This window comes from Papaver somniferum, chromosome 7, assembly GCF_003573695.1.
Source record: "Papaver somniferum cultivar HN1 chromosome 7, ASM357369v1, whole genome shotgun sequence".
NCBI classification, from domain to species: domain Eukaryota; kingdom Viridiplantae; phylum Streptophyta; class Magnoliopsida; order Ranunculales; family Papaveraceae; genus Papaver; species Papaver somniferum.
This window is the reverse complement of record NC_039364.1, coordinates 67,367,598-67,379,766: the sequence shown is the minus strand read 5'-3', so window position 1 is coordinate 67,379,766 and position 12,169 is coordinate 67,367,598. Positions and strand designations below refer to the sequence as shown.

The 12,169-nt window shown below is 37.3% G+C and overlaps 1 long non-coding RNA gene across 1 annotated transcript; it reads right to left on the bottom strand.

Annotated features, from left to right (window-relative positions):
• Window positions 1-2,577: 2,577 nt before the first annotated feature.
• On the bottom strand, window positions 2,578-3,591 carry LOC113297192. The gene is made up of 3 exons (XR_003333378.1): window positions 3,452-3,591; window positions 3,262-3,336; window positions 2,578-2,715 (listed from the first exon to the last, which is right to left on the bottom strand). It is a non-coding gene; the product is annotated as an uncharacterized LOC113297192 (long non-coding RNA).
• Window positions 3,592-12,169: the final 8,578 nt, after the last annotated feature.

Sequence of the window (12,169 nt, the reverse complement as noted above, 5' to 3'; positions counted from 1 at the left end):
ACATAAAATATGGCTCAGGGAAGATCAATACTGCGGAATACACAAGGATTCATTCTATTTTCCATCACTATTCACATAACGACATTCAATAGACATAATCCTTGCAAACAAAATATTTTAACCTATCTTCCATCAATAATTGACATAATAGGCTTAACTTTTGTATTTATCAAAAATCTATTCATTCTTTTATCAATACATGCATATCGACATTCGAAAGACTTTAGTTTTAACAAGGTATGGGACAATCATAGTTCACGGACGCAAACACACATATCCCATAACAATATTGCAATATATAAAACCATAAAGATTAATACTGTAAAAATCATCTTCCAAACACATTTAGAATTTAAATCAATAAATCTAAAAACATGAAGATAAAATGTTGGACATAGCTATGTGTAATAACAATAATGGCTATTCCAAACTCTAGTTATTCTTCCAAACAAAACAAGAAAATAGAAGATTTACTAGGCAAATAAAGGAGAAAATCAAAGTTCATTGAGAACCTCATATCTTTCAATGAATCCATCAAAAAAGTTATCAATGATTTCCTTTATTCTCTTGACTGTAGACACACCATGTTCATTAGTTAGAACACTAACTTTGCGATCAACAACCCGAGCAAGCTATCTAGCCTTGGCGCAGTCCATGATGAGCTTCTTTTGATTCCGTATCAGAATATTCTGATTAGCAAGGATTCTGGCCTGACCATCCAAGAGTTAGTTTATTTGCATTTGAAGATTTGCAAACTCGACCTTTGAATCGTTCTGAACACAAATTAAATCCTTGACAGAATCATCAATCCAGGAGTTGTGATCCTTTCTTTCAAGCATCTTCTTTAGAACCAGCTCTTGAATTGACTCACATCCTTGAGCGTCTTCCTCAATATCAAGATGCACAATCTCTTGAGATTTTGCAGAGTTCTCCATATAATTTTTGTTAGGGATGGAAAGACACAATATAGAGTAATATATATGTGTATGTAAACAGGAGAAGGAAACTCTTGTATTTTGGAAACCCTAAGAACTCTCAAGAGGAGGACGCAGACGTTTATGGACCGTCAGCACAAAAGAAAACTCAAACTGAAACAATATACAACATACTTGAGTATTTCTCAATAAATTTCCTTGCACCTCTCAAGTTAGAAACAAGGAAAAGAATACCTGGTGAAAAAGCGGGGGTCTAATAACACCACCCAATATTTCGCTTAGCAATCTGTATGGACTAACTCTAATATACTTTTTATGAGAATCAACTAGACAGTTAAACTCAATCAATAAAAAGATATATCAAAGAGTTTATATCTCAATCTCTCGATTTGATCTTTACTCAAGCAAATGGAAATATATGAGTCTTTATCAAAGAGAGATAACTTGGACGGTACCAAAGACCAATGTCCAAGGATCAATCAATATCAATCAACAACCAAAGGTTGGATTTCCAACTGATGGTCACGAACACACAACCTGTATTATTTCAATTATATAAAATATAATGCGGAAAAGAGATAACACAGACACCAGAAGTTTTGTTAACGAGGAAACCGCAAATGCAGAAAAACCCCGGGACCTAGTCTAGATTGAATACACATTGTATTAAGCCGCTACAGACACTAGCCTACTCCAAGCTAACTTCAGACTGGACTATAGTTGAACCCCAATCAGTCTCCCAACGATCCAAGGTATAGTTGTAATCCTACGCCTATGATCCCATCAGGATACTGCGCACTTGATTCTCTTAGCTGATCTCACCCACAACCAAGAGTTGCTGCAACCCAAAATCGCAGACTTGATAATAAACAAATTTGTCTCACACAGAAAAGTCTATCAAAGGATAAATCTGTCTCCTACAGATAAACCCTAGGTTTTGTTCCGTCTTAAGATATGAAATCAAGGTGAACATGAACCAATTGATAATCCGGTCTTATATTCCCGAAGAACAACCTAGATTAATCAATCACCTCTCTACAATCCTTCCTGACTACACAGGAGGTTTGTCGAGGAATCACAAACAGTGAGACGAAGATGTTTGTGACTTCTTTATCTTGCCTATCGTAGAACTCTCACGATCTCAAGCCAATCAAAAATTGTACTCGTACGATTGAAGATGCAAGATCCGATCACAAAACTACGATAAAAGTAGTATCGGTTTGGCTTCACAATCCCAATGAAGTCTTAGTTGTTAACATGGTTTTAGAGAAGAAAACCAAAGTTTAAAGGAGAATCGACTCTAGCGATCGCACTTAGGGATGCACATACTCCGGTACGGTCCGGTTCTCTTATGGAACCGGTCCCTGTACTTGGTGTTGACCGGTACCTCATTTTGAGGACCGGTCCATGTACTTGTACCTGGAGTTGTACCGGGTTTTTTACCTGAAAAATATTACAAAATATAATACAACATTTCCATAAGTTCAATGTTCAACAATCCAAAATAAGTTCAGGTTGCATACATATTTAAGTTCAACATTTTGCATAACTTCAAAACAACAATCCAAAATAAGTTCATAAGTTCAATTTGCTAAAAAGTAAAAACAACATTTCCACTACCATATAAGTCTGTCTACGACAAGTCGACAAGAAATGAAATGCGATCATTGCAAACGAAAATGGATGGCTGCACAGCCTGCACTTGCAAGTTGCAATCCTAGGCCACAAATCTGCACTTTCCCCTCCAATAAGGCCATTGATTGGATAGGACAACCTCAACCTGTGTGTATTACAAGTTTACAACCAGTTCAAAACAAATAGCAAGCAAATACATAAGAAGTTCATAACTACAGTTGAATTTGTGCAGATTGAATATTTTCAGTCCATTCATTTCCATACATTACATATTCTCATACACACCCCAATACTTATTGTACTTGGCAAACATACAGTATACAGACATACTGACATACAAACTCAATATTATCAACAAATCCAAGTTAGGAAATACCTCCAGTGAGACATACACATAGTGATACTGTCATACATACTCATACAAGAAAGATACAACTAATTGCAAAACCATTCATAGAATCACAGTTAATCAGTTATCACTTATCACACAGTAGTACAGAGTACAATCAATCTATGTATTCATTATAACATATTAACATGTATTGCTCAATCAATCTGAATTCTCAAACCCTAAATTGATCTCAAACTCTCAATCAATGTCAAACCCTAAATCATTTACATCAACAAGGTTAATCTCATAAGATAGATTGCTCAATTAGAAGAACAAGAATAAGTAAAGACTGTAAAGTACCTTGGAAACAAAAAGGTTTAGATTGAATCTGATAGACGAAGAAAAAATTGGTATCCTTGGCAGTCACCACTTAACCTGCGTGAGTATAAACACTAGGGTTAGTTGATTAGTCAAGCGATAGCTACTTAAAATCGTTTACAATTCCTAGGGTTTCCTTTTGTTGAAACAGAAAGGAAATCGAAAAGATTACCTGATTGATTGATAGCTACTAACTAGTAAGACTTGAATCACTTGATGATGATCGTGAATTGGTGATTTCCTGATTGATTGGTGAGGGTAGCCGTAGTTACTCAGAGATGAAGAGGCTGCTCTTCATAGCTTCACTGCTTCACAGAGAAAAAAACGAAGAAGAAAGAAAACTGAGAGTGAGAGAGTTACCAGAGTTAGCGATTAGTATTAGGGTTATCTATATTGGACGGATAGGATTAAAACTAGTTAGGATCTTAACGGATGAAATTAAACGGTACATATGGGCCGGTTCCTACCGGTACTCCCCCTAGAACCGGTGTCTGTACCGGTCTAGACCGGTTCTCAATTTCCAGTACCGGTGTCTGTACCGGCTAGACCGGTTCCGGTCCGGTACCGGTTCGGTATTTCCGGTTCCACTCCGGTCCAGGTCCTCCCAACCGGTTCTTGTGCAGCCCTAAGCGCACTAGTATCACACAGACGTTTGGGGATTAGTTTTGCACAATTCTAGATGTCTCCTTTATATAGTTGTTGTTGTTTTGAAAGTGGTAGTAAAAGTTCGTTGCTCGGACTTGTAAAGATTTAAAAATAAAAATATATACACAATATTTGTCACAATGGGCGAGAGGTACTGGGACTAATGATTCGGCCAATTTTCATAACATAGGGCTCAATGATTTATTCTCAACAATAATCGCTCAAAACATAAATTATATGGACTCTTATTTTGCCAAAGTAGATTTTCAAAACATTGATTGTAAGTCCTAAGCATGATGTATCAAAACACCTAAGCCAAGCATACATCATCAAATTAAATAACAACCAATTAATTCAAATCATATTTCAATTTTAAATTAATGCAAAAGTCTTAAAAAGAATTAATGAAATTACCCCAAGTATGAAGTTTGGCCTCCTCCGTCGTCCCAGTGTTGGGTTTTAGCTCATCATAGTAAAAACGCTCTCAAAATAATTATTTATTGCTCAAAAAGTGGTTTACAAATGATGAAAAGGTGTAAAACAATTGAACAGAAAAATCGCAACAGAAATAACTGTTGCAAAGGCGCTGTTCAGCTGTTACAAGAAGAACGATAAATGATAACTGATGTTGTACGACTAACTACGACGCACGAGTTGCGTCTTAGACACTGTTGATAAACGACTGCTGCTGCGAGTCCGTTCTTCGTGTTCTTCATCTTCATCAATGGCGGCAGCAGCAGCAGAGAGAAATCATGGTTCTCGATTCTGCAACGTTCCTTCTCTCCTCCCAACTCTCGACAGCCCTTATACTCGACCCAAGGAGTTAATTTATACCCAACAGCAGCATTTAATCCCTCGCAATAACTCCATATAATCCTTCATTATTCGGTTTAAAGAAAAATATTCTAAAAATATTTTCTTCCCTGTTTTGTTTGATCACGCGTCTGCAGCTGAAAAATCACCTTAATTGTTCTAAACGGTCCAAAAGTGTGCTAGAGTCCTCCATGCATCATCATAACACGTCCGAATCCCTCAAAAATCCTCTCAAACCCGTGACTGCCCTGTTCTATGATGATGACTTGTTTAGCCGATTCTAGCCAAATTCGATCGACCAGAACGCTTGAAATAGGTTTATATATATCCTAGGAACAATCTCACCAAGTTTCAGCCATTTAATCACCCTAAAACACCTTCAAAATTGGATCGAAAATTCTGCCAGTTGAAAGGAAGCTTTTCCCGCCAATTTTGATTTTTCAAATAAAGAAGATGACCTCCCCCTAATCCTGTAAGGGTGTTCCTTTAGCAATTTGGGCTGAAATAGTAATTCTTGGGTGGAAATAGTAATTTTCTGGGTTCCTCCGGGACATTTCTGGGACGTTTCCGGTGCATTTCTGGGGTGCCTTTAATACTTTATCCTGGGGTGTAAATCATCACTTTTTGAGCAACTCTTTCCATACAAGGGTATTTTCTCCAAAAACACCTAAACAAACATAAAAACACAATATTAGTACAAAAATAGAGTTCCAACAATACAGACATTGAGGACAAATTAGACACAAAAATGTGTCTATCAAATACCCCCAAACTTATTATTTGCTAGTCCTCGAGCAAATTTATTCTTGAAAAGTGACCGAGTTAATCTCGGGTGGGTTTATCAGAGGTGTACCCACAAAAACCAATACTCCAGACCCTAACTATCTACGCAAAATCTTGGAAAGCACTAAAGAACCTCCTTGGTGGCATACTTATTAAGGAGGAAGTACCCTGATGCGAAATTCCAATTACTGTACACGAGTTTTCACTCAAGCATACTAAAATTCATATAAGTGACAGAGCTCTACTAAGATAGTTTCACGATGGACATCATACTCGGAGTCAGACTAATCACATGAAAAGATTAAGAAGATGGAAAAGAAAAAGTAGATGGTTGAAAAGTGAACGGTGTTTCCCATATCTGTCTGAAGGCCTCTGCCAATGAACCTATCCTAATGACTGAGATACCGGTCTGACTAATATCAACACACTGGCATATACAAGGGAACCAGTGGTCAATAACTTAAATCTAGATCAACAAACTGGCAAATACAAGGGAACCAGCAGTTGACTACACATAACAATAACCATTTTTTTTTATTTAACGGCATGAATAGATCTTTTTGATCCAAGCGCATGCTTCTTGTCAGCAGATTACACGATAGTTCCCACGGGTCCTGCATTCCACGCTTGCTTAGGCGACGGAAACAGGGAGAACACACGCATATTGCTATCCAAGTGTTAATACTTATTCCGATTGGTCTAACTGGTCCGTCTTTTTTTTTTTAGTAACTCAGTCACTCTATTCACCCTAGCAAAGGTAACAACTTGAATCGTGTGCCCCACCAAATCACTTGAAATAAAAGAAAACTAAAAATAGAAAGTGAAAAGGACTCGACGAGATATGGCGAAACTATCATGTTATTTCTAACACCTGAGCTCTGTGCTTTTATGAATAGACTCTATAGATGTTTCCATCTAGTCAGATTGGTTCCTCAACTCCTAAAACAAAAATGTTTCCATCCACTTAGATTGGTTAGTGCTATCCTTAATAGGCGTAAATTTCTAGGCTCTGGAGTTTATTTATTGCAACTAAAAGTTTCTCCCATACCCCCAAACTTAAATCTAACATTGTCCTCAATGTTCTAAAGATGAAACTAAAAGCATGAACAAGGAGAAACGTTACTATTTGAAGCAAAAGTTAAGGAAGATATTACCGTGTTGCATGAGATTGGGTTACCTCCCAAAAGTGCTAAGTTTAAAGTCTTCAGCCAGACTTAGAAAAGGTTTAGTCAACTCGAACCGTATAACAGTAGCCGGAATAACTGTGGGTCTTTAAAACCAAAAAGAGCTGACAAAGGAAACTACAGTGAACCAAGAAATGAACAAGACTAGCATGCCCTTACCTAGTTTCCTGATAAGATATATGTAATTGTGGTTCAGGTTCAGGTTCTATGAAAGGGTCTATAGAAAATTTTCATTGGATGCATTCCTCATAGGTTGATCCAAAGTTCAGGTTAAGTCTGGAAAAACTCAATAAAAATAATAACAACCTAAATAATGGGATCCTCTAAGTCAATCAGATTGACTTACAAAATTGACCACAGAGAGTGTGGTCATTCTTAAGCAATGTGTCGACTAATTCCTAAGTATTAGGTTTAGTCTCACAACTTAATATTCGACACATTTGGAATATAAACGTTCCCACATTGGAAGAAAACTATTTGGTGGGAAAACAAAGTCAATCTGGGGATCATAGCCTGGGCAAACCACATCAACCAGAGGATGGGTTTCTAACGACTGAACTTCTTCCTGGACATCATTAGGTTCGGGAAAACGAGTATGAAGGTAATCTTGTAAATGGTTGAGGCACATATGTCAAGTCCCAGTGAGGGACCTTTCTAAGAGTTAAAGGTAAGGCACTAGGAAGGTGATAATCACCCCCAAACTTAGAGTTTTCAGTGTCTCTAGCTAGACTAGTCACAATCTCCCTAATTTCTGGATCATTAGATTCTTGAAAATGGTCAATTGATTCTTCTAAGTTATTATCAGGTGGTGCATCTTTACTCATATTTAAAATCTCTACGAGTTCATGTTCTTCGTCTAAGACTAATGTTTCTAAATCGCTAGACTCTAAAACAATATTCTCAGAATAAACTCGTTCCTCTAGACCATTATCGGCTTCGTAATCCTCGTCTAAAACTGTGGTATCTCTAGTCAAATCCTCGTCCTTTTGAATAGGTGAATAATTATTAAAATTATTTGGATTTGAACTAGAAATAACATTATCATTATAAGGCTCAATTGGAGAAACAAATTCCTGATTACTCTGCCTACATATTTCAGATTCTTCATCATCACTATCCTCATCATCATGATACAATTTTTGAAATTCAAGAATTCTCAATCTTTGTTCCAAACTACATGGTCTATGTTTATAATATTTCTCATAGATCGTTAGAGTGATTCCTCAATAAAAGTTGGAGTATCCATATATCGCTGCCCACGCATATATTCACCAAGAGTCATTTCCGAAGACGTCTCTTGATAACGAGAATTTCTAGACATATATTCTCGCAACGTCATCGCAGTGGCGTCTCCTCAAAAGGATTCATCACCGAAGAAATATAAACTACAGAGGGATTCTATACAATCACAAACAAGGCCGACTCGACTCCACCAAAGCAAACCTAAAGATTTCTAGCAAACAAAAAGCATGATGGCTCCACTTAGATTGTTTCTAGACCAGCTTCTATCTTTCGAAAGGGAATTCGTTGCAATTTGAGCAAACCCCTCTGGAATCAATCCGAGTCAAAGTAAGTTGAATTGAGGCGAGGGAAGCTCAGTGGAGCTTTGATACCCAAGGCCTCACCGCTATCACAAGGCGGCGCAGTCACGCATTCAACTCACAGAAACCATCATGAACTTTGGAGTGTGCTTAAAGAGCAACCAATATTTTTCGAACGAGTTTCCTATTAAGCTCGTTACCCTATCGGTCTCGTTCTATTACAAATTTTAAGCTTGGGTTCGCGTTAGGTTTCGTTTTCTTAAGGCGGGCAAGAAGGGAACGGTGATGAAATCCGAACCCTTATCTTGTTTAGGCCAGGCCTTGCCCTTTACTAGGAAAATAAAGACAGTCCGGTTCGTCCTCAAACAATTATCACCTTAAGGCAGACAGTAACCCGCTTGCAGGAGATTCGCGGGTGTTTCGATTGGACTTACCTCCCGTACCAGACGGGCGATGAACCGTTGTCGTCGACTCGGGCCACGACTCCTATGACGTGAGCGAACCCGAGGGGCCGAGACGATATAGTAATCGTCGTCCTTCCCTGCACACAGTTTATATAATAATTTTTTTTTTATTTTTTTTTTAATAATAATACCCTTCCGTAGGGTTAAAAAAAATAAAGTCCAATTGTTTAAAGTCCAAAGTCCAAAATAAATAAATAAAAAAAAATTACAGTTTTCCTCACACACTCCAAAAAATTAAAAATTAAAAATTAAAAATTAAAAATTAAATCCTAAAATTGTCATTTTTTCTTCTCTTTTCGCTTTTCGCTTTAAGATTTTTCCTCTCCAAGTCCTTAGTTTTCACTTTGAACCTGCAAAATAAAGACAAAAAGAAACGTAAAAAGGAACAAACAATTCTAAAAGAAAATAATAAACTTAAAAAAAAAAAAAATCAATCTATATACAAGTCCGCGTCGGCGGCGCCATTTTGTTGTTGTTTTGAAAGTGGTAGTAAAAGTTCGTTGCTCGGACTTGTAAAGATTTAAAAATAAAAATATATACACAATATTTGTCACAATGGGCGAGAGGTACTGGGACTAATGATTCGGCCAATTTTCATAACATAGGGCTCAATGATTTATTCTCAACAATAATCGCTCAAAACATAAATTATATGGACTCTTATTTTTCCAAAGTAGATTTTCAAAACATTGATTGTAAGTCCTAAGCATGATGTATCCAAACACCTAAGCCAAGCATACATCATCAAATTAAATAACAACCAATTAATTCAAATCATATTTCAATTTTCAATTAATGCAAAAGTCTTAAAAAGAATTAATGAAATTACCCCAAGTATGAAGTTTGGCCTCCTCCGTCGTCCCAGTGTTGGGTTTTAGCTCATCATAGTAAAAACGCTCTCAAAATAATTATTTATTGCTCAAAAAGTGGTTTACAAATGATGAAAAGGTGTAAAACAATTGAACAGAAAAATCGCAACAGAAATAGCTGTTGCAAAGGCGCTGTTCAGCTGTTACAAGATGAACGATAAATGATAACTGTTGTTGTACGACTAACTACGACGAACGAGTTGCGTCTTAGACACTGTTGATAAACGACTGCTTGTGCGAGTCGTTCTTCGTGTTCTTCATCTTCATCAATGGCGAGAGAAATCATGGTTCTCGATTCTGCAGCGTTCCTTCTCTCCTACCAACTCTCTACAGCCCTTCTACTCGACCCAAGGAGTTAATTTATACCCAACAACAACATTTAATCCCTCGCAATAACTCCATATAATCCTTCATTATTCGGTTTAAAGAAAAAAATTCTAAAAATATTTTCTTCCCTGTTTTGTTTGATCACGCGTCTGCAGCTGAAAAATCACCTTAATTGTTTTCTAAACGGTCCAAAAGTGTGCTAGAGTCCTCCATGCATCATCATAACACGTCCGAATCCCTCAAGAATCCTCTCAAACCCGTGACTGCCCTGTTCTCTGATGATGACTTGTTTAGACGATTCTAGCCAAATTCGATCGACCAGAACGCTTGAAATAGGTTTATATATATCCTAGGAACAATCTCACCAAGTTTCATCCATTTAATCACCCTAAAACACCTTCAAAATTGGATCGAAAATTCTGCCAGTTGAAAGGAAGCTTTTCCCGCCAATTTTGATTTTTCAAATAAAGAAGATGATCTCCCCTTAATCCTGTACGGGTGTCCCTTTAGCAATTTGGGCTGAAATAGTAATTCTTGGGTGGAAATAGTAATTTTCTGGGTTCCTCCGGGACATTTCTGGGACGTTTCCGGTGCATTTCTGGGGTGCCTTTAATACTTTATCCTGGGGTGTAAATCATCACTTTTTGAGCAACTCTTTCCATACAAGGGTATTTTCTCCAAAAACACCTAAACAAACATAAAAACACAATATTAGTACAAAAATAGAGTTCCAACAATACAAACATTGAGGACAAATTAGACACAAAAATGTGTCTATCAATAGTCTTCAAATCAGGGTTTTTCCAATCCATCACCATTAGATGAAAACCTGATTTAGGTTCAAGCTAATATTTCTCAACCGTTAGATCGAAACTTAGCTTGTCACACACACTTGGGTAGACGTTTACTGGGTTTGTGAAAACCATGCCCAAACGAGTACGTGTATGTTGGTTCAACATAGTAACCCAAAAGGTTAACCATATGAGCATTTCATATTAACCTTGTTCTTATTCACCATAACTAGTTCAATTGACCCAAATGAACTAGTTAAAGAGTTGTTCAATTGCTATGAGATCTTATGTAACTACACAAGACACAATTGAAACAAAGATGATTCGATTCGATTGAATCGGCTCATGAACTTTATAGCCACGGTTTGCATAAAGCATTCCTTGGTAATTTAAGTTTCATGTTCAGAGCACATCTTTAGATCATAAGCTCTTAAGTTCACAAACGAGTTCGCGGACTTAAGTAAACCGTTTGAGTTTTCCAAACTCAGCAGAAATTCTCGGAAAGAAAACTTCTGCCAGTTCGCGGACTGGGTTCACGGACTTAGCACACAAACGAGTTTTGGAAAATCCAGCAGAATTTCTCGATCGAGAACTTCCGACAGTTCGCGGACTGAGTCTGTGGACTGGGTTCGCGGACTTGGCAAGCCAACTCCATAATCCTTCCGATTTCTCTTGATCAACAAAGTTTGAAAACTTCGGTTCAAGGAATACATGGTTATATAATCTAAACTCATTTCAATCATTGAGACATTCTTAGAGGACGCTATGTAGCCGTTATTCACAGACCGATTCACGTCAGAGCAATTCTCAAAGTGATTGAAACTTTTCACGACTTTCGTCACTAGGTGAAGATAAACTTGATCAAAGCGAAACGCTTTACCAACACATGATTTCGAGATATAGATAGGCGAGATATACTCGGCTCGAAATATCAAATGTGTATGATCCAGTCTATATATCATACAACTTTTGTCTCATAAGAAGTACGAGATAGAAGAGATAGACTTTTGAGTGATAGATAAGTTCAAGTCTCCACATACCTTTTTGTTGATGAAGTTCCACGGTTCCTTGAGTAGATCTTCGTCGTTGTATGATGAATCGCCATGAAGTCCTTGAGCTCAACTACACTTTTCTATCCTAGTCCGAGACTTAGCTATGTAGGCTAGAAATCAAGACTTATATTTTTGATCACTAACATTGACAAACATGCTTGAGATAGCAACGCATGCGAGGTCGAACGAGCTATGCTCTAACAATATCCCCCTTTATCAATTTTAGTGACAAAACTATTAATACATATGGAATACAAAAAAGATAAACTTTAGTGGCTCCTATTCCATAGTCTAATCTTCAACGTTCCCTGAAATCTTCGTCCTTCCAAGTACTTCAATGATCCCAAAGGTTGTAAGTTTAGCATCACCGTTGTTGAAGATCCGTAGCTATAACAATGAGAGAAATCGAGATTCTCAATCA